This window comes from Brachyhypopomus gauderio, chromosome 10 (genome assembly GCF_052324685.1).
Source record: "Brachyhypopomus gauderio isolate BG-103 chromosome 10, BGAUD_0.2, whole genome shotgun sequence".
Taxonomy (NCBI): domain Eukaryota; kingdom Metazoa; phylum Chordata; class Actinopteri; order Gymnotiformes; family Hypopomidae; genus Brachyhypopomus; species Brachyhypopomus gauderio.
In genome coordinates, this window is record NC_135220.1 from 7,733,870 (window position 1) to 7,754,560 (window position 20,691).

The window sequence follows — 20,691 nt, forward strand, 5'->3', positions numbered from 1 at the left end:
GACAGGGTGAATTCACTCTATAGCATTTCTTTCAATGTTTTAATTTAATGAAACTCTTCAAGGCACTTCATGCTTCACTCTAGCAAATCCCAATAGACACTCAAAATAACCTACAAATTCAAGCTTGTGTTGTAAAAAATGTAAGTGCCTTTCAAGAAAGTGAATGAAAATGGTGCTCGACAAGATGTTTAGAAGTAGACCTGGAAATTTCAAAACTTAAAAGCATGTTTGCCAAGTTGATATGTTCATATGCTTGTACAAAAGATCTGCTAATTCCCTTGAGCCATGAGGTTGATTTGCTGACAACAGATGGCGTGATGACAAGGGGTAATGTCGAGAGATGTGTTACACTGGCCTATCTTATCAAAGATCTCTTGCTGAATCTTCTCCAGGACCTCCAGACTTCTACATATTTGGCCAAAAGAATGGACGCGGAACAACGTGTGGATTTTTCAAATGTCACTGGATATCAAAGATTGGGTGAAAGGGAAACTGAAATCCAGAAAGATTGAAAATACAAAAGATCTGCTAAGTCCCCTGCTCAGTGGGTGAAAGGGAAACTGAAATTTATAATGATTGAAATGACAAAAGATCTGCTAATTCCCTTCAGCTATGGTCGTGTTTGCACAAAGCAGTACAGAAACAAAATTGAGTTGAAGCATTGTACTGACTTTTCATTTTTCTGTCTCTCAGGTGTCTGACTAGAACAGACTGTACTGAGAACAGAGCCCTCTGATATATTCCAGAAGTATAGGTTGCGTTCATCGTGGGTACTGGACATCCGCAAGCTTTAGCAAGAGCCCCAGTGGCCTAATGGATAAGGCACTGGCCTCCTAAGCCAGGGATTGTGGGTTCGAGTCCCATCTGGGGTGCTGGGAAAGCAGAGTGGCGCAGCGGAAGCGTGCTGGGCCCATAACCCAGAGGTCGATGGATCGAAACCATCCTCTGCTAAGTCAGCTTTAGTCCTAAAAAAGCATTCCTTTAGTCCAAAAATAGCACACCTTTCAATGTCAGAGGGGTGTGAGTCAAAAATTGATAGAAAGCCTCTAAAGACAGGGTGAATTCACTCTATAGCATTTCTTTCAATGTTTTAATTTAATGAAACTCTTCAAGGCACTTCATGCTTCACTCTAGCAAATCCCAATAGACACTCAAAATAACCTACAAATTCAAGCTTGTGTTGTAAAAAATGTAAGTCCCTTTCAAGAAAGTGAATGAAAATGGTGCTCGACAAGATGTTTAGAAGTAGACCTGGAAATTTCAAAACTTAAAAGCATGTTTGCCAAGCTGATATGTTCATATGCTTGTACAAAAGATCTGCCAATTCCCTTGAGCCATGAGGTTGATTTGCTGACAACAGATGGCGTGATGACAAGGGGTAATGTCGAGAGATGTGTTACATTGGCCTATCTTATCAAAGATCTCTTGCTGAATCTTCTCCAGGACCTCCAGACTTCTACATATTTGGCCAAAAGAATGGACGCGGAACAACGTGTGGATTTTTCAAATGTCACTGGATATCAAAGATTGGGTGAAAGGGAAACTGAAATCCAGAAAGATTGAAAATACAAAAGATCTGCTAAGTCCCCTGCTCAGTGGGTGAAAGGGAAACTGAAATTCATAATGATTGAAATGACAAAAGATCTGCTAATTCCCTTCAGCTATGGTCGTGTTTGCACAAAGCAGTACAGAAACAAAATTGAGTTGAAGCATTGTACTGACTTTTCATTTTTCTGTCTCTCAGGTGTCTGACTAGAACAGACTGTACTGAGAACAGAGCCCTCTGATATATTCCAGAAGTATAGGTTGCGTTCATCGTGGGTACTGGACATCCGCAAGCTTTAGCAAGAGCCCCAGTGGCCTAATGGATAAGGCACTGGCCTCCTAAGCCAGGGATTGTGGGTTCGAGTCCCATCTGGGGTGCTGGGAAAGCAGAGTGGCGCAGCGGAAGCGTGCTGGGCCCATAACCCAGAGGTCGATGGATCGAAACCATCCTCTGCTAAGTCAGCTTTAGTCCTAAAAAAGCATTCCTTTAGTCCAAAAATAGCACACCTTTCAATGTCAGAGGGGTGTGAGTCAAAAATTGATAGAAAGCCTCTAAAGACAGGGTGAATTCACTCTATAGCATTTCTTTCAATGTTTTAATTTAATGAAACTCTTCAAGGCACTTCATGCTTCACTCTAGCAAATCCCAATAGACACTCAAAATAACCTACAAATTCAAGCTTGTGTTGTAAAAAATTTAAGTCCCTTTCAAGAAAGTGAATGAAAATGGTGCTCGACAAGATGTTTAGAAGTAGACCTGGAAATTTCAAAACTTAAAAGCATGTTTGCCAAGCTGATATGTTCATATGCTTGTACAAAAGATCTGCCAATTCCCTTGAGCCATGATGTTGATTTGCTGACAACAGATGGTGTGATGACAAGGGGTAATGTCGAGAGATGTGTTACATTGGCCTATCTTATCAAAGATCTCTTGCTGAATCTTCTCCAGGACCTCCAGACTTCTACATATTTGGCCAAAAGAGGTGACGCGGAACAACGTGTGGATTTTTCAAATGTCACTGGATGTCAAAGATTGGGTGAAAGGGAAACTGAAATCCAGAAAGATTGAAAATACAAAAGATCTGCTAAGTCCCCTGCTCAGTGGGTGAAAGGGAAACTGAAATTCATAATGATTGAAATGACAAAAGATCTGCTAATTCCCTTCAGCTATGGTCGTGTTTGCACAAAGCAGTACAGAAACAAAATTGAGTTGAAGCATTGTACTGACTTTTCATTTTTCTGTCTCTCAGGTGTCTGACTAGAACAGACTGTACTGAGAACAGAGCCCTCTGATATATTCCAGAAGTATAGGTTGCGTTCATCGTGGGTACTGGACATCCGCAAGCTTTAGCAAGAGCCCCAGTGGCCTAATGTATAAGGCACTGGCCTCCTAAGCCAGGGATTGTGGGTTCGAGTCCCATCTGGGGTGCTGGGAAAGCAGAGTGGTGCAGCGGAAGCGTGCTGGGCCCATAACCCAGAGGTCGATGGATCGAAACCATCCTCTGCTAAGTCAGCTTTAGTCCTAAAAAAGCATTCCTTTAGTCCAAAAATAGCACACCTTTCAATGTCAGAGGGGTGTGAGTCAAAAATTGATAGAAAGCCTCTAAAGACAGGGTGAATTCACTCTATAGCATTTCTTTCAATGTTTTAATTTAATGAAACTCTTCAAGGCACTTCATGCTTCACTCTAGCAAATCCCAATAGACACTCAAAATAACCTACAAATTCAAGCTTGTGTTGTAAAAAATGTAAGTCCCTTTCAAGAAAGTGAATGAAAATGGTGCTCGACAAGATGTTTAGAAGTAGACCTGGAAATTTCAAAACTTAAAAGCATGTTTGCCAAGCTGATATGTTCATATGCTTGTACAAAAGATCTGCCAATTCCCTTGAGCCATGAGGTTGATTTGCTGACAACAGATGGCGTGATGACAAGGGGTAATGTCGGGAGATGTGTTACACTGGCCTATCTTATCAAAGATCTCTTGCTAAATCTTCTCCAGGACCTCCAGACTTCTCCTACATATTTGGCCAAAAGAATGGACGCGGAACAACGTGTGGATTTTTCAAATGTCACTGGATATCAAAGATTGGGTGAAAGGGAAACTGAAATCCAGAAAGATTGAAAATACAAAAGATCTGCTAAGTCCCCTGCTCAGTGGGTGAAAGGGAAACTGAAATTCATAATGATTGAAATGACAAAAGATCTGCTAATTCCCTTCAGCTATGGTCGTGTTTGCACAAAGCAGTACAGAAACAAAATTGAGTTGAAGCATTGTACTGACTTTTCATTTTTCTGTCTCTCAGGTGTCTGACTAGAACAGACTGTACTGAGAACAGAGCCCTCTGATATATTCCAGAAGTATAGGTTGCGTTCATCGTGGGTACTGGACATCCGCAAGCTTTAGCAAGAGCCCCAGTGGCCTAATGGATAAGGCACTTGCCTCCTAAGCCAGGGATTGTGGGTTCGAGTCCCATCTGGGGTGCTGGGAAAGCAGAGTGGCGCAGCGTAAGCGTGCTGGGCCCATAACCCAGAGGTCGATGGATCGAAACCATCCTCTGCTAAGTCACCTTTAGTCCTAAAAAAGCATTCCTTTAGTCCAAAAATAGCACACCTTTCAATGTCAGAGGGGTGTGAGTCAAAAATTGATAGAAAGCCTCTAAAGACAGGGTGAATTCACTCTATAGCATTTCTTTCAATGTTTTAATTTAATGAAACTCTTCAAGGCACTTCATGCTTCACTCTAGCAAATCCCAATAGACACTCAAAATAACCTACAAATTCAAGCTTGTGTTGTAAAAAATGTAAGTGCCTTTCAAGAAAGTGAATGAAAATGGTGCTCGACAAGATGTTTAGAAGTAGACCTGGAAATTTCAAAACTTAAAAGCATGTTTGCCAAGTTGATATGTTCATATGCTTGTACAAAAGATCTGCTAATTCCCTTGAGCCATGAGGTTGATTTGCTGACAACAGATGGCGTGATGACAAGGGGTAATGTCGAGAGATGTGTTACACTGGCCTATCTTATCAAAGATCTCTTGCTGAATCTTCTCCAGGACCTCCAGACTTCTACATATTTGGCCAAAAGAATGGACGCGGAACAACGTGTGGATTTTTCAAACGTCACTGGATATCAAAGATTGGGTGAAAGGGAAACTGAAATCCAGAAAGATTGAAAATACAAAAGATCTGCTAAGTCCCCTGCTCAGTGGGTGAAAGGGAAACTGAAATTCATAATGATTGAAATGACAAAAGATCTGCTAATTCCCTTCAGCTATGGTGGTGTTTGCACAAAGCAGTACAGAAACAAAATTGAGTTGAAGCATTGTACTGACTTTTCATTTTTCTGTCTCTCAGGTGTCTGACTAGAACAGACTGTACTGAGAACAGAGCCCTCTGATATATTCCAGAAGTATAGGTTGCGTTCATCGTGGGTACTGGACATCCGCAAGCTTTAGCAAGAGCCCCAGTGGCCTAATGGATAAGGCACTGGCCTCCTAAGCCAGGGATTGTGGGTTCGAGTCCCATCTGAGGTGCTGGGAAAGCAGAGTGGCGCAGCGGAAGCGTGCTGTGCCCATAACCCAGAGGTCGATGGATCGAAACCATCCTCTGCTAAGTCAGCTTTAGTCCTAAAAAAGCATTCCTTTAGTCCAAAAATAGCACACCTTTCAATGTCAGAGGGGTGTGAGTCAAAAATTGATAGAAAGCCTCTAAAGACAGGGTGAATTCACTCTATAGCATTTCTTTCAATGTTTTAATTTAATGAAACTCTTCAAGGCACTTCATGCTTCACTCTAGCAAATCCCAATAGACACTCAAAATAACCTACAAATTCAAGCTTGTGTTGTAAAAAATGTAAGTCCCTTTCAAGAAAGTGAATGAAAATGGTGCTCGACAAGATGTTTAGAAGTAGACCTGGAAATTTCAAAACTTAAAAGCATGTTTGCCAAGCTGATATGTTCATATGCTTGTACAAAAGATCTGCCAATTCCCTTGAGCCATGAGGTTGATTTGCTGACAACAGATGGCGTGATGACAAGGGGTAATGTCGGGAGATGTGTTACATTGGCCTATCTTATCAAAGATCTCTTGCTGAATCTTCTCCAGGACCTCCAGACTTCTACATATTTGGCCAAAAGAGGTGACGCGGAACAACGTGTGGATTTTTCAAATGTCACTGGATGTCAAAGATTGGGTGAAAGGGAAACTGAAATCCAGAAAGATTGAAAATACAAAAGATCTGCTAAGTCCCCTGCTCAGTGGGTGAAAGGGAAACTGAAATTCATAATGATTGAAATGACAAAAGATCTGCTAATTCCCTTCAGCTATGGTCGTGTTTGCACAAAGCAGTACAGAAACAAAATTGAGTTGAAGCATTGTACTGACTTTTCATTTTTCTGTCTCTCAGGTGTCTGACTAGAACAGACTGTACTGAGAACAGAGCCCTCTGATATATTCCAGAAGTATAGGTTGCGTTCATCGTGGGTACTGGACATCCGCAAGCTTTAGCAAGAGCCCCAGTGGCCTAATGGATAAGGCACTGGCCTCCTAAGCCAGGGATTGTGGGTTCGAGTCCCATCTGAGGTGCTGGGAAAGCAGAGTGGCGCAGCGGAAGCGTGCTGTGCCCATAACCCAGAGGTCGATGGATCGAAACCATCCTCTGCTAAGTCAGCTTTAGTCCTAAAAAAGCATTCCTTTAGTCCAAAAATAGCACACCTTTCAATGTCAGAGGGGTGTGAGTCAAAAATTGATAGAAAGCCTCTAAAGACAGGGTGAATTCACTCTATAGCATTTCTTTCAATGTTTTAATTTAATGAAACTCTTCAAGGCACTTCATGCTTCACTCTAGCAAATCCCAATAGACACTCAAAATAACCTACAAATTCAAGCTTGTGTTGTAAAAAATGTAAGTGCCTTTCAAGAAAGTGAATGAAAATGGTGCTCGACAAGATGTTTAGAAGTAGACCTGGAAATTTCAAAACTTAAAAGCATGTTTGCCAAGTTGATATGTTCATATGCTTGTACAAAAGATCTGCTAATTCCCTTGAGCCATGAGGTTGATTTGCTGACAACAGATGGCGTGATGACAAGGGGTAATGTCGAGAGATGTGTTACACTGGCCTATCTTATCAAAGATCTCTTGCTGAATCTTCTCCAGGACCTCCAGACTTCTACATATTTGGCCAAAAGAATGGACGCGGAACAATGTGTGGATTTTTCAAATGTCACTGGATATCAAAGATTGGGTGAAAGGGAAACTGAAATCCAGAAAGATTGAAAATACAAAAGATCTGCTAAGTCCCCTGCTCAGTGGGTGAAAGGGAAACTGAAATTTATAATGATTGAAATGACAAAAGATCTGCTAATTCCCTTCAGCTATGGTCGTGTTTGCACAAAGCAGTACAGAAACAAAATTGAGTTGAAGCATTGTACTGACTTTTCATTTTTCTGTCTCTCAGGTGTCTGACTAGAACAGACTGTACTGAGAACAGAGCCCTCTGATATATTCCAGAAGTATAGGTTGCGTTCATCGTGGGTACTGGACATCCGCAAGCTTTAGCAAGAGCCCCAGTGGCCTAATGGATAAGGCACTGGCCTCCTAAGCCAGGGATTGTGGGTTCGAGTCCCATCTGGGGTGCTGGGAAAGCAGAGTGGCGCAGCGGAAGCGTGCTGGGCCCATAACCCAGAGGTCGATGGATCGAAACCATCCTCTGCTAAGTCAGCTTTAGTCCTAAAAAAGCATTCCTTTAGTCCAAAAATAGCACACCTTTCAATGTCAGAGGGGTGTGAGTCAAAAATTGATAGAAAGCCTCTAAAGACAGGGTGAATTCACTCTATAGCATTTCTTTCAATGTTTTAATTTAATGAAACTCTTCAAGGCACTTCATGCTTCACTCTAGCAAATCCCAATAGACACTCAAAATAACCTACAAATTCAAGCTTGTGTTGTAAAAAATGTAAGTCCCTTTCAAGAAAGTGAATGAAAATGGTGCTCGACAAGATGTTTAGAAGTAGACCTGGAAATTTCAAAACTTAAAAGCATGTTTGCCAAGCTGATATGTTCATATGCTTGTACAAAAGATCTGCCAATTCCCTTGAGCCATGAGGTTGATTTGCTGACAACAGATGGCGTGATGACAAGGGGTAATGTCGAGAGATGTGTTACATTGGCCTATCTTATCAAAGATCTCTTGCTGAATCTTCTCCAGGACCTCCAGACTTCTACATATTTGGCCAAAAGAATGGACGCGGAACAACGTGTGGATTTTTCAAATGTCACTGGATATCAAAGATTGGGTGAAAGGGAAACTGAAATCCAGAAAGATTGAAAATACAAAAGATCTGCTAAGTCCCCTGCTCAGTGGGTGAAAGGGAAACTGAAATTCATAATGATTGAAATGACAAAAGATCTGCTAATTCCCTTCAGCTATGGTCGTGTTTGCACAAAGCAGTACAGAAACAAAATTGAGTTGAAGCATTGTACTGACTTTTCATTTTTCTGTCTCTCAGGTGTCTGACTAGAACAGACTGTACTGAGAACAGAGCCCTCTGATATATTCCAGAAGTATAGGTTGCGTTCATCGTGGGTACTGGACATCCGCAAGCTTTAGCAAGAGCCCCAGTGGCCTAATGGATAAGGCACTGGCCTCCTAAGCCAGGGATTGTGGGTTCGAGTCCCATCTGGGGTGCTGGGAAAGCAGAGTGGCGCAGCGGAAGCGTGCTGGGCCCATAACCCAGAGGTCGATGGATCGAAACCATCCTCTGCTAAGTCACCTTTAGTCCTAAAAAAGCATTCCTTTAGTCCAAAAATAGCACACCTTTCAATGTCAGAGGGGTGTGAGTCAAAAATTGATAGAAAGCCTCTAAAGACAGGGTGAATTCACTCTATAGCATTTCTTTCAATGTTTTAATTTAATGAAACTCTTCAAGGCACTTCATGCTTCACTCTAGCAAATCCCAATAGACACTCAAAATAACCTACAAATTCAAGCTTGTGTTGTAAAAAATTTAAGTCCCTTTCAAGAAAGTGAATGAAAATGGTGCTCGACAAGATGTTTAGAAGTAGACCTGGAAATTTCAAAACTTAAAAGCATGTTTGCCAAGCTGATATGTTCATATGCTTGTACAAAAGATCTGCCAATTCCCTTGAGCCATGATGTTGATTTGCTGACAACAGATGGTGTGATGACAAGGGGTAATGTCGAGAGATGTGTTACATTGGCCTATCTTATCAAAGATCTCTTGCTGAATCTTCTCCAGGACCTCCAGACTTCTACATATTTGGCCAAAAGAGGTGACGCGGAACAACGTGTGGATTTTTCAAATGTCACTGGATGTCAAAGATTGGGTGAAAGGGAAACTGAAATCCAGAAAGATTGAAAATACAAAAGATCTGCTAAGTCCCCTGCTCAGTGGGTGAAAGGGAAACTGAAATTCATAATGATTGAAATGACAAAAGATCTGCTAATTCCCTTCAGCTATGGTCGTGTTTGCACAAAGCAGTACAGAAACAAAATTGAGTTGAAGCATTGTACTGACTTTTCATTTTTCTGTCTCTCAGGTGTCTGACTAGAACAGACTGTACTGAGAACAGAGCCCTCTGATATATTCCAGAAGTATAGGTTGCGTTCATCGTGGGTACTGGACATCCGCAAGCTTTAGCAAGAGCCCCAGTGGCCTAATGGATAAGGCACTGGCCTCCTAAGCCAGGGATTGTGGGTTCGAGTCCCATCTGGGGTGCTGGGAAAGCAGAGTGGCGCAGCGGAAGCGTGCTGGGCCCATAACCCAGAGGTCGATGGATCGAAACCATCCTCTGCTAAGTCACCTTTAGTCCTAAAAAAGCATTCCTTTAGTCCAAAAATAGCACACCTTTCAATGTCAGAGGGGTGTGAGTCAAAAATTGATAGAAAGCCTCTAAAGACAGGGTGAATTCACTCTATAGCATTTCTTTCAATGTTTTAATTTAATGAAACTCTTCAAGGCACTTCATGCTTCACTCTAGCAAATCCCAATAGACACTCAAAATAACCTACAAATTCAAGCTTGTGTTGTAAAAAATGTAAGTCCCTTTCAAGAAAGTGAATGAAAATGGTGCTCGACAAGATGTTTAGAAGTAGACCTGGAAATTTCAAAACTTAAAAGCATGTTTGCCAAGCTGATATGTTCATATGCTTGTACAAAAGATCTGCCAATTCCCTTGAGCCATGAGGTTGATTTGCTGACAACAGATGGCGTGATGACAAGGGGTAATGTCGGGAGATGTGTTACATTGGCCTATCTTATCAAAGATCTCTTGCTGAATCTTCTCCAGGACCTCCAGACTTCTACATATTTGGCCAAAAGAGGTGACGCGGAACAACGTGTGGATTTTTCAAATGTCACTGGATGTCAAAGATTGGGTGAAAGGGAAACTGAAATCCAGAAAGATTGAAAATACAAAAGATCTGCTAAGTCCCCTGCTCAGTGGGTGAAAGGGAAACTGAAATTCATAATGATTGAAATGACAAAAGATCTGCTAATTCCCTTCAGCTATGGTCGTGTTTGCACAAAGCAGTACAGAAACAAAATTGAGTTGAAGCATTGTACTGACTTTTCATTTTTCTGTCTCTCAGGTGTCTGACTAGAACAGACTGTACTGAGAACAGAGCCCTCTGATATATTCCAGAAGTATAGGTTGCGTTCATCGTGGGTACTGGACATCCGCAAGCTTTAGCAAGAGCCCCAGTGGCCTAATGGATAAGGCACTGGCCTCCTAAGCCAGGGATTGTGGGTTCGAGTCCCATCTGAGGTGCTGGGAAAGCAGAGTGGCGCAGCGGAAGCGTGCTGTGCCCATAACCCAGAGGTCGATGGATCGAAACCATCCTCTGCTAAGTCAGCTTTAGTCCTAAAAAAGCATTCCTTTAGTCCAAAAATAGCACACCTTTCAATGTCAGAGGGGTGTGAGTCAAAAATTGATAGAAAGCCTCTAAAGACAGGGTGAATTCACTCTATAGCATTTCTTTCAATGTTTTAATTTAATGAAACTCTTCAAGGCACTTCATGCTTCACTCTAGCAAATCCCAATAGACACTCAAAATAACCTACAAATTCAAGCTTGTGTTGTAAAAAATGTAAGTGCCTTTCAAGAAAGTGAATGAAAATGGTGCTCGACAAGATGTTTAGAAGTAGACCTGGAAATTTCAAAACTTAAAAGCATGTTTGCCAAGTTGATATGTTCATATGCTTGTACAAAAGATCTGCTAATTCCCTTGAGCCATGAGGTTGATTTGCTGACAACAGATGGCGTGATGACAAGGGGTAATGTCGAGAGATGTGTTACACTGGCCTATCTTATCAAAGATCTCTTGCTGAATCTTCTCCAGGACCTCCAGACTTCTACATATTTGGCCAAAAGAATGGACGCGGAACAACGTGTGGATTTTTCAAATGTCACTGGATATCAAAGATTGGGTGAAAGGGAAACTGAAATCCAGAAAGATTGAAAATACAAAAGATCTGCTAAGTCCCCTGCTCAGTGGGTGAAAGGGAAACTGAAATTTATAATGATTGAAATGACAAAAGATCTGCTAATTCCCTTCAGCTATGGTCGTGTTTGCACAAAGCAGTACAGAAACAAAATTGAGTTGAAGCATTGTACTGACTTTTCATTTTTCTGTCTCTCAGGTGTCTGACTAGAACAGACTGTACTGAGAACAGAGCCCTCTGATATATTCCAGAAGTATAGGTTGCGTTCATCGTGGGTACTGGACATCCGCAAGCTTTAGCAAGAGCCCCAGTGGCCTAATGGATAAGGCACTGGCCTCCTAAGCCAGGGATTGTGGGTTCGAGTCCCATCTGGGGTGCTGGGAAAGCAGAGTGGCGCAGCGGAAGCGTGCTGGGCCCATAACCCAGAGGTCGATGGATCGAAACCATCCTCTGCTAAGTCAGCTTTAGTCCTAAAAAAGCATTCCTTTAGTCCAAAAATAGCACACCTTTCAATGTCAGAGGGGTGTGAGTCAAAAATTGATAGAAAGCCTCTAAAGACAGGGTGAATTCACTCTATAGCATTTCTTTCAATGTTTTAATTTAATGAAACTCTTCAAGGCACTTCATGCTTCACTCTAGCAAATCCCAATAGACACTCAAAATAACCTACAAATTCAAGCTTGTGTTGTAAAAAATGTAAGTCCCTTTCAAGAAAGTGAATGAAAATGGTGCTCGACAAGATGTTTAGAAGTAGACCTGGAAATTTCAAAACTTAAAAGCATGTTTGCCAAGCTGATATGTTCATATGCTTGTACAAAAGATCTGCCAATTCCCTTGAGCCATGAGGTTGATTTGCTGACAACAGATGGCGTGATGACAAGGGGTAATGTCGAGAGATGTGTTACATTGGCCTATCTTATCAAAGATCTCTTGCTGAATCTTCTCCAGGACCTCCAGACTTCTACATATTTGGCCAAAAGAATGGACGCGGAACAACGTGTGGATTTTTCAAATGTCACTGGATATCAAAGATTGGGTGAAAGGGAAACTGAAATCCAGAAAGATTGAAAATACAAAAGATCTGCTAAGTCCCCTGCTCAGTGGGTGAAAGGGAAACTGAAATTCATAATGATTGAAATGACAAAAGATCTGCTAATTCCCTTCAGCTATGGTCGTGTTTGCACAAAGCAGTACAGAAACAAAATTGAGTTGAAGCATTGTACTGACTTTTCATTTTTCTGTCTCTCAGGTGTCTGACTAGAACAGACTGTACTGAGAACAGAGCCCTCTGATATATTCCAGAAGTATAGGTTGCGTTCATCGTGGGTACTGGACATCCGCAAGCTTTAGCAAGAGCCCCAGTGGCCTAATGGATAAGGCACTGGCCTCCTAAGCCAGGGATTGTGGGTTCGAGTCCCATCTGGGGTGCTGGGAAAGCAGAGTGGCGCAGCGGAAGCGTGCTGGGCCCATAACCCAGAGGTCGATGGATCGAAACCATCCTCTGCTAAGTCACCTTTAGTCCTAAAAAAGCATTCCTTTAGTCCAAAAATAGCACACCTTTCAATGTCAGAGGGGTGTGAGTCAAAAATTGATAGAAAGCCTCTAAAGACAGGGTGAATTCACTCTATAGCATTTCTTTCAATGTTTTAATTTAATGAAACTCTTCAAGGCACTTCATGCTTCACTCTAGCAAATCCCAATAGACACTCAAAATAACCTACAAATTCAAGCTTGTGTTGTAAAAAATTTAAGTCCCTTTCAAGAAAGTGAATGAAAATGGTGCTCGACAAGATGTTTAGAAGTAGACCTGGAAATTTCAAAACTTAAAAGCATGTTTGCCAAGCTGATATGTTCATATGCTTGTACAAAAGATCTGCCAATTCCCTTGAGCCATGATGTTGATTTGCTGACAACAGATGGTGTGATGACAAGGGGTAATGTCGAGAGATGTGTTACATTGGCCTATCTTATCAAAGATCTCTTGCTGAATCTTCTCCAGGACCTCCAGACTTCTACATATTTGGCCAAAAGAGGTGACGCGGAACAACGTGTGGATTTTTCAAATGTCACTGGATGTCAAAGATTGGGTGAAAGGGAAACTGAAATCCAGAAAGATTGAAAATACAAAAGATCTGCTAAGTCCCCTGCTCAGTGGGTGAAAGGGAAACTGAAATTCATAATGATTGAAATGACAAAAGATCTGCTAATTCCCTTCAGCTATGGTCGTGTTTGCACAAAGCAGTACAGAAACAAAATTGAGTTGAAGCATTGTACTGACTTTTCATTTTTCTGTCTCTCAGGTGTCTGACTAGAACAGACTGTACTGAGAACAGAGCCCTCTGATATATTCCAGAAGTATAGGTTGCGTTCATCGTGGGTACTGGACATCCGCAAGCTTTAGCAAGAGCCCCAGTGGCCTAATGTATAAGGCACTGGCCTCCTAAGCCAGGGATTGTGGGTTCGAGTCCCATCTGGGGTGCTGGGAAAGCAGAGTGGTGCAGCGGAAGCGTGCTGGGCCCATAACCCAGAGGTCGATGGATCGAAACCATCCTCTGCTAAGTCAGCTTTAGTCCTAAAAAAGCATTCCTTTAGTCCAAAAATAGCACACCTTTCAATGTCAGAGGGGTGTGAGTCAAAAATTGATAGAAAGCCTCTAAAGACAGGGTGAATTCACTCTATAGCATTTCTTTCAATGTTTTAATTTAATGAAACTCTTCAAGGCACTTCATGCTTCACTCTAGCAAATCCCAATAGACACTCAAAATAACCTACAAATTCAAGCTTGTGTTGTAAAAAATGTAAGTCCCTTTCAAGAAAGTGAATGAAAATGGTGCTCGACAAGATGTTTAGAAGTAGACCTGGAAATTTCAAAACTTAAAAGCATGTTTGCCAAGCTGATATGTTCATATGCTTGTACAAAAGATCTGCCAATTCCCTTGAGCCATGAGGTTGATTTGCTGACAACAGATGGCGTGATGACAAGGGGTAATGTCGGGAGATGTGTTACACTGGCCTATCTTATCAAAGATCTCTTGCTAAATCTTCTCCAGGACCTCCAGACTTCTCCTACATATTTGGCCAAAAGAATGGACGCGGAACAACGTGTGGATTTTTCAAATGTCACTGGATATCAAAGATTGGGTGAAAGGGAAACTGAAATCCAGAAAGATTGAAAATACAAAAGATCTGCTAAGTCCCCTGCTCAGTGGGTGAAAGGGAAACTGAAATTCATAATGATTGAAATGACAAAAGATCTGCTAATTCCCTTCAGCTATGGTCGTGTTTGCACAAAGCAGTACAGAAACAAAATTGAGTTGAAGCATTGTACTGACTTTTCATTTTTCTGTCTCTCAGGTGTCTGACTAGAACAGACTGTACTGAGAACAGAGCCCTCTGATATATTCCAGAAGTATAGGTTGCGTTCATCGTGGGTACTGGACATCCGCAAGCTTTAGCAAGAGCCCCAGTGGCCTAATGGATAAGGCACTGGCCTCCTAAGCCAGGGATTGTGGGTTCGAGTCCCATCTGAGGTGCTGGGAAAGCAGAGTGGCGCAGCGGAAGCGTGCTGGGCCCATAACCCAGAGGTCGATGGATCGAAACCATCCTCTGCTAAGTCAGCTTTAGTCCTAAAAAAGCATTCCTTTAGTCCAAAAATAGCACACCTTTCAATGTCAGAGGGGTGTGAGTCAAAAATTGATAGAAAGCCTCTAAAGACAGGGTGAATTCACTCTATAGCATTTCTTTCAATGTTTTAATTTAATGAAACTCTTCAAGGCACTTCATGCTTCACTCTAGCAAATCCCAATAGACACTCAAAATAACCTACAAATTCAAGCTTGTGTTGTAAAAAATTTAAGTCCCTTTCAAGAAAGTGAATGAAAATGGTGCTCGACAAGATGTTTAGAAGTAGACCTGGAAATTTCAAAACTTAAAAGCATGTTTGCCAAGCTGATATGTTCATATGCTTGTACAAAAGATCTGCCAATTCCCTTGAGCCATGATGTTGATTTGCTGACAACAGATGGTGTGATGACAAGGGGTAATGTCGAGAGATGTGTTACATTGGCCTATCTTATCAAAGATCTCTTGCTGAATCTTCTCCAGGACCTCCAGACTTCTACATATTTGGCCAAAAGAGGTGACGCGGAACAACGTGTGGATTTTTCAAATGTCACTGGATGTCAAAGATTGGGTGAAAGGGAAACTGAAATCCAGAAAGATTGAAAATACAAAAGATCTGCTAAGTCCCCTGCTCAGTGGGTGAAAGGGAAACTGAAATTCATAATGATTGAAATGACAAAAGATCTGCTAATTCCCTTCAGCTATGGTCGTGTTTGCACAAAGCAGTACAGAAACAAAATTGAGTTGAAGCATTGTACTGACTTTTCATTTTTCTGTCTCTCAGGTGTCTGACTAGAACAGACTGTACTGAGAACAGAGCCCTCTGATATATTCCAGAAGTATAGGTTGCGTTCATCGTGGGTACTGGACATCCGCAAGCTTTAGCAAGAGCCCCAGTGGCCTAATGGATAAGGCACTGGCCTCCTAAGCCAGGGATTGTGGGTTCGAGTCCCATCTGAGGTGCTGGGAAAGCAGAGTGGCGCAGCGGAAGCGTGCTGTGCCCATAACCCAGAGGTCGATGGATCGAAGCCATCCTCTGCTAAGTCAGCTTTAGTCCTAAAAAAGCATTCCTTTAGTCCAAAAATAGCACACCTTTCAATGTCAGAGGGGTGTGAGTCAAAAATTGATAGAAAGCCTCTAAAGACAGGGTGAATTCACTCTATAGCATTTCTTTCAATGTTTTAATTTAATGAAACTCTTCAAGGAACTTCATGCTTCACTCTAGCAAATCCCAATAGACACTCAAAATAACCTACAAATTCAAGCTTGTGTTGTAAAAAATGTAAGTCCCTTTCAAGAAAGTGAATGAAAATGGTGCTCGACAAGATGTTTAGAAGTAGACCTGGAAATTTCAAAACTTAAAAGCATGTTTGCCAAGTTGATATGTTCATATGCTTGTACAAAAGATCTGCTAATTCCCTTGAGCCATGAGGTTGATTTGCTGACAACAGATGGCGTGATGACAAGGGGTAATGTCGAGAGATGTGTTACACTGGCCTATCTTATCAAAGATCTCTTGCTAAATCTTCCCCAGGACCTCCAGACTTCTCCTACATATTTGGCCAAAAGAATGGACGCGGAACAACGTGTGGATTTTTCAAATGTCACTGGATATCAAAGATTGGGTGAAAGGGAAACTGAAATCCAGAAAGATTGAAAATACAAAAGATCTGCTAAGTCCCCTGCTCAGTGGGTGAAAGGGAAACTGAAATTCATAATGATTGAAATGACAAAAGATCTGCTAATTCCCTTCAGCTATGGTCGTGTTTGCACAAAGCAGTACAGAAACAAAATTGAGTTGAAGCATTGTACTGACTTTTCATTTTTCTGTCTCTCAGGTGTCTGACTAGAACAGACTGTACTGAGAACAGAGCCCTCTGATATATTCCAGAAGTATAGGTTGCGTTCATCGTGGGTACTGGACATCCGCAAGCTTTAGCAAGAGCCCCAGTGGCCTAATGGATAAGGCACTTGCCTCCTAAGCCAGGGATTGTGGGTTCGAGTCCCATCTGGGGTGCTGGGAAAGCAGAGTGGCGCAGCGTAAGCGTGCTGGGCCCATAACCCAGAGGTCGATGGATCGAAACCATCCTCTGCTAAGTCACCTTTAGTCCTAAAAAAGCATTCCTTTAGTCCAAAAATAGCACACCTTTCAATGTCAGAGGGGTGTGAGTCAAAAATTGATAGAAAGCCTCTAAAGACAGGGTGAATTCACTCTATAGCATTTCTTTCAATGTTTTAATTTAATGAAACTCTTCAAGGCACTTCATGCTTCACTCTAGCAAATCCCAATAGACACTCAAAATAACCTACAAATTCAAGCTTGTGTTGTAAAAAATGTAAGTCCCTTTCAAGAAAGTGAATGAAAATGGTGCTCGACAAGATGTTTAGAAGTAGACCTGGAAATTTCAAAACTTAAAAGCATGTTTGCCAAGTTGATATGTTCATATGCTTGTACAAAAGATCTGCTAATTCCCTTGAGCCATGAGGTTGATTTGCTGACAACAGATGGCGTGATGACAAGGGGTAATGTCGAGAGATGTGTTACACTGGCCTATCTTATCAAAGATCTCTTGCTAAATCTTCCCCAGGACCTCCAGACTTCTCCTACATATTTGGCCAAAAGAATGGACGCGGAACAACGTGTGGATTTTTCAAATGTCACTGGATATCAAAGATTGGGTGAAAGGGAAACTGAAATCCAGAAAGATTGAAAATACAAAAGATCTGCTAAGTCCCCTGCTCAGTGGGTGAAAGGGAAACTGAAATTCATAATGATTGAAATGACAAAAGATCTGCTAATTCCCTTCAGCTATGGTCGTGTTTGCACAAAGCAGTACAGAAACAAAATTGAGTTGAAGCATTGTACTGACTTTTCATTTTTCTGTCTCTCAGGTGTCTGACTAGAACAGACTGTACTGAGAACAGAGCCCTCTGATATATTCCAGAAGTATAGGTTGCGTTCATCGTGGGTACTGGACATCCGCAAGCTTTAGCAAGAGCCCCAGTGGCCTAATGGATAAGGCACTTGCCTCCTAAGCCAGGGATTGTGGGTTCGAGTCCCATCTGGGGTGCTGGGAAAGCAGAGTGGCGCAGCGGAAGCGTGCTGGGCCCATAACCCAGAGGTCGATGGATCGAAACCATCCTCTGCTAAGTCACCTTTAGTCCTAAAAAAGCATTCCTTTAGTCCAAAAATAGCACACCTTTCAATGTCAGAGGGGTGTGAGTCAAAAATTGATAGAAAGCCTCTAAAGACAGGGTGAATTCACTCTATAGCATTTCTTTCAATGTTTTAATTTAATGAAACTCTTCAAGGCACTTCATGCTTCACTCTAGCAAATCCCAATAGACACTCAAAATAACCTACAAATTCAAGCTTGTGTTGTAAAAAATGTAAGTGCCTTTCAAGAAAGTGAATGAAAATGGTGCTCGACAAGATGTTTAGAAGTAGACCTGGAAATTTCAAAACTTAAAAGCATGTTTGCCAAGTTGATATGTTCATATGCTTGTACAAAAGATCTGCTAATTCCCTTGAGCCATGAGGTTGATTTGCTGACAACAGATGGCGTGATGACAAGGGGTAATGTCGAGAGATGTGTTACACTGGCCTATCTTATCAAAGATCTCTTGCTGAATCTTCTCCAGGACCTCCAGACTTCTACATATTTGGCCAAAAGAATGGACGCGGAACAACGTGTGGATTTTTCAAACGTCACTGGATATCAAAGATTGGGTGAAAGGGAAACTGAAATCCAGAAAGATTGAAAATACAAAAGATCTGCTAAGTCCCCTGCTCAGTGGGTGAAAGGGAAACTGAAATTCATAATGATTGAAATGACAAAAGATCTGCTAATTCCCTTCAGCTATGGTGGTGTTTGCACAAAGCAGTACAGAAACAAAATTGAGTTGAAGCATTGTACTGACTTTTCATTTTTCTGTCTCTCAGGTGTCTGACTAGAACAGACTGTACTGAGAACAGAGCCCTCTGATATATTCCAGAAGTATAGGTTGCGTTCATCGTGGGTACTGGACATCCGCAAGCTTTAGCAAGAGCCCCAGTGGCCTAATGGATAAGGCACTGGCCTCCTAAGCCAGGGATTGTGGGTTCGAGTCCCATCTGAGGTGCTGGGAAAGCAGAGTGGCGCAGCGGAAGCGTGCTGTGCCCATAACCCAGAGGTCGATGGATCGAAACCATCCTCTGCTAAGTCAGCTTTAGTCCTAAAAAAGCATTCCTTTAGTCCAAAAATAGCACACCTTTCAATGTCAGAGGGGTGTGAGTCAAAAATTGATAGAAAGCCTCTAAAGACAGGGTGAATTCACTCTATAGCATTTCTTTCAATGTTTTAATTTAATGAAACTCTTCAAGGCACTTCATGCTTCACTCTAGCAAATCCCAATAGACACTCAAAATAACCTACAAATTCAAGCTTGTGTTGTAAAAAATGTAAGTCCCTTTCAAGAAAGTGAATGAAAATGGTGCTCGACAAGATGTTTAGAAGTAGACCTGGAAATTTCAAAACTTAAAAGCATGTTTGCCAAGCTGATATGTTCATATGCTTGTACAAAAGATCTGCCAATTCCCTTGAGCCATGAGGTTGATTTGCTGACAACAGATGGCGTGATGACAAGGGGTAATGTCGGGAGATGTGTTACATTGGCCTATCTTATCAAAGATCTCTTGCTGAATCTTCTCCAGGACCTCCAGACTTCTACATATTTGGCCAAAAGAGGTGACGCGGAACAACGTGTGGATTTTTCAAATGTCACTGGATGTCAAAGATTGGGTGAAAGGGAAACTGAAATCCAGAAAGATTGAAAATACAAAAGATCTGCTAAGTCCCCTGCTCAGTGGGTGAAAGGGAAACTGAAATTCATAATGATTGAAATGACAAAAGATCTGCTAATTCCCTTCAGCTATGGTCGTGTTTGCACAAAGCAGTACAGAAACAAAATTGAGTTGAAGCATTGTACTGACTTTTCATTTTTCTGTCTCTCAGGTGTCTGACTAGAACAGACTGTACTGAGAACAGAGCCCTCTGATATATTCCAGAAGTATAGGTTGCGTTCATCGTGGGTACTGGACATCCGCAAGCTTTAGCAAGAGCCCCAGTGGCCTAATGGATAAGGCACTGGCCTCCTAAGCCAGGGATTGTGGGTTCGAGTCCCATCTGAGGTGCTGGGAAAGCAGAGAGGCGCAGCGGAAGCGTGCTGTGCCCATAACCCAGAGGTCGATGGATCGAAACCATCCTCTGCTAAGTCAGCTTTAGTCCTAAAAAAGCATTCCTTTAGTCCAAAAATAGCACACCTTTCAATGTCAGAGGGGTGTGAGTCAAAAATTGATAGAAAGCCTCTAAAGACAGGGTGAATTCACTCTATAGCATTTCTTTCAATGTTTTAATTTAATGAAACTCTTCAAGGCACTTCATGCTTCACTCTAGCAAATCCCAATAGACACTCAAAATAACCTACAAATTCAAGCTTGTGTTGTAAAAAATGTAAGTGCCTTTCAAGAAAGTGAATGAAAATGGTGCTCGACAAGATGTTTAGAAGTAGACCTGGAAATTTCAAAACTTAAAAGCATGTTTGCCAAGTTGATATGTTCATATGCTTGTACAAAAGATCTGCTAATTCCCTTGAGCCATGAGGTTGATTTGCTGACAACAGATGGCGTGATGACAAGGGGTAATGTCGAGAGATGTGTTACACTGGCCTATCTTATCAAAGATCTCTTGCTGAATCTTCTCCAGGACCTCCAGACTTCTACATATTTGGCCAAAAGAATGGACGCGGAACAACGTGTGGATTTTTCAAATGTCACTGGATATCAAAGATTGGGTGAAAGGGAAACTGAAATCCAGAAAGATTGAAAATACAAAAGATCTGCTAAGTCCCCTGCTCAGTGGGTGAAAGGGAAACTGAAATTTATAATGATTGAAATGACAAAAGATCTGCTAATTCCCTTCAGCTATGGTCGTGTTTGCACAAAGCAGTACAGAAACAAAATTGAGTTGAAGCATTGTACTGACTTTTCATTTTTCTGTCTCTCAGGTGTCTGACTAGAACAG

General features: G+C 41.7%; 14 non-coding genes across 14 annotated transcripts; all 14 read left to right on the forward strand.

The window, feature by feature from the left end:
- Nucleotides 1-799: 799 nt before the first annotated feature.
- On the forward strand, nucleotides 800-872 carry trnar-ccu (transfer RNA arginine (anticodon CCU)). Its single transcript has one exon. It is a non-coding gene; the product is annotated as a tRNA-Arg (tRNA).
- Nucleotides 873-1,850: 978 nt separating this feature from the next.
- On the forward strand, nucleotides 1,851-1,923 carry trnar-ccu (transfer RNA arginine (anticodon CCU)). The gene has a single exon. It is a non-coding gene; the product is annotated as a tRNA-Arg (tRNA).
- A 3,083-nt stretch (nucleotides 1,924-5,006) lies between these two features.
- On the forward strand, nucleotides 5,007-5,079 carry trnar-ccu (transfer RNA arginine (anticodon CCU)). The gene has a single exon. It is a non-coding gene; the product is annotated as a tRNA-Arg (tRNA).
- Nucleotides 5,080-6,057: 978 nt separating this feature from the next.
- trnar-ccu (transfer RNA arginine (anticodon CCU)) lies at nucleotides 6,058-6,130 on the forward strand. Its single transcript has one exon. It is a non-coding gene; the product is annotated as a tRNA-Arg (tRNA).
- Nucleotides 6,131-7,108: 978 nt separating this feature from the next.
- trnar-ccu (transfer RNA arginine (anticodon CCU)) lies at nucleotides 7,109-7,181 on the forward strand. The gene has a single exon. It is a non-coding gene; the product is annotated as a tRNA-Arg (tRNA).
- A 978-nt stretch (nucleotides 7,182-8,159) lies between these two features.
- trnar-ccu (transfer RNA arginine (anticodon CCU)) lies at nucleotides 8,160-8,232 on the forward strand. The gene has a single exon. It is a non-coding gene; the product is annotated as a tRNA-Arg (tRNA).
- Nucleotides 8,233-9,210: 978 nt separating this feature from the next.
- On the forward strand, nucleotides 9,211-9,283 carry trnar-ccu (transfer RNA arginine (anticodon CCU)). The gene has a single exon. It is a non-coding gene; the product is annotated as a tRNA-Arg (tRNA).
- Nucleotides 9,284-10,261: 978 nt separating this feature from the next.
- trnar-ccu (transfer RNA arginine (anticodon CCU)) lies at nucleotides 10,262-10,334 on the forward strand. Its single transcript has one exon. It is a non-coding gene; the product is annotated as a tRNA-Arg (tRNA).
- A 978-nt stretch (nucleotides 10,335-11,312) lies between these two features.
- Nucleotides 11,313-11,385, forward strand: trnar-ccu (transfer RNA arginine (anticodon CCU)). Its single transcript has one exon. It is a non-coding gene; the product is annotated as a tRNA-Arg (tRNA).
- Nucleotides 11,386-12,363: 978 nt separating this feature from the next.
- trnar-ccu (transfer RNA arginine (anticodon CCU)) lies at nucleotides 12,364-12,436 on the forward strand. The gene has a single exon. It is a non-coding gene; the product is annotated as a tRNA-Arg (tRNA).
- A 2,032-nt stretch (nucleotides 12,437-14,468) lies between these two features.
- Nucleotides 14,469-14,541, forward strand: trnar-ccu (transfer RNA arginine (anticodon CCU)). The gene has a single exon. It is a non-coding gene; the product is annotated as a tRNA-Arg (tRNA).
- Nucleotides 14,542-15,519: 978 nt separating this feature from the next.
- Nucleotides 15,520-15,592, forward strand: trnar-ccu (transfer RNA arginine (anticodon CCU)). The gene has a single exon. It is a non-coding gene; the product is annotated as a tRNA-Arg (tRNA).
- Nucleotides 15,593-18,678: 3,086 nt separating this feature from the next.
- trnar-ccu (transfer RNA arginine (anticodon CCU)) lies at nucleotides 18,679-18,751 on the forward strand. The gene has a single exon. It is a non-coding gene; the product is annotated as a tRNA-Arg (tRNA).
- A 978-nt stretch (nucleotides 18,752-19,729) lies between these two features.
- On the forward strand, nucleotides 19,730-19,802 carry trnar-ccu (transfer RNA arginine (anticodon CCU)). Its single transcript has one exon. It is a non-coding gene; the product is annotated as a tRNA-Arg (tRNA).
- Nucleotides 19,803-20,691: the final 889 nt, after the last annotated feature.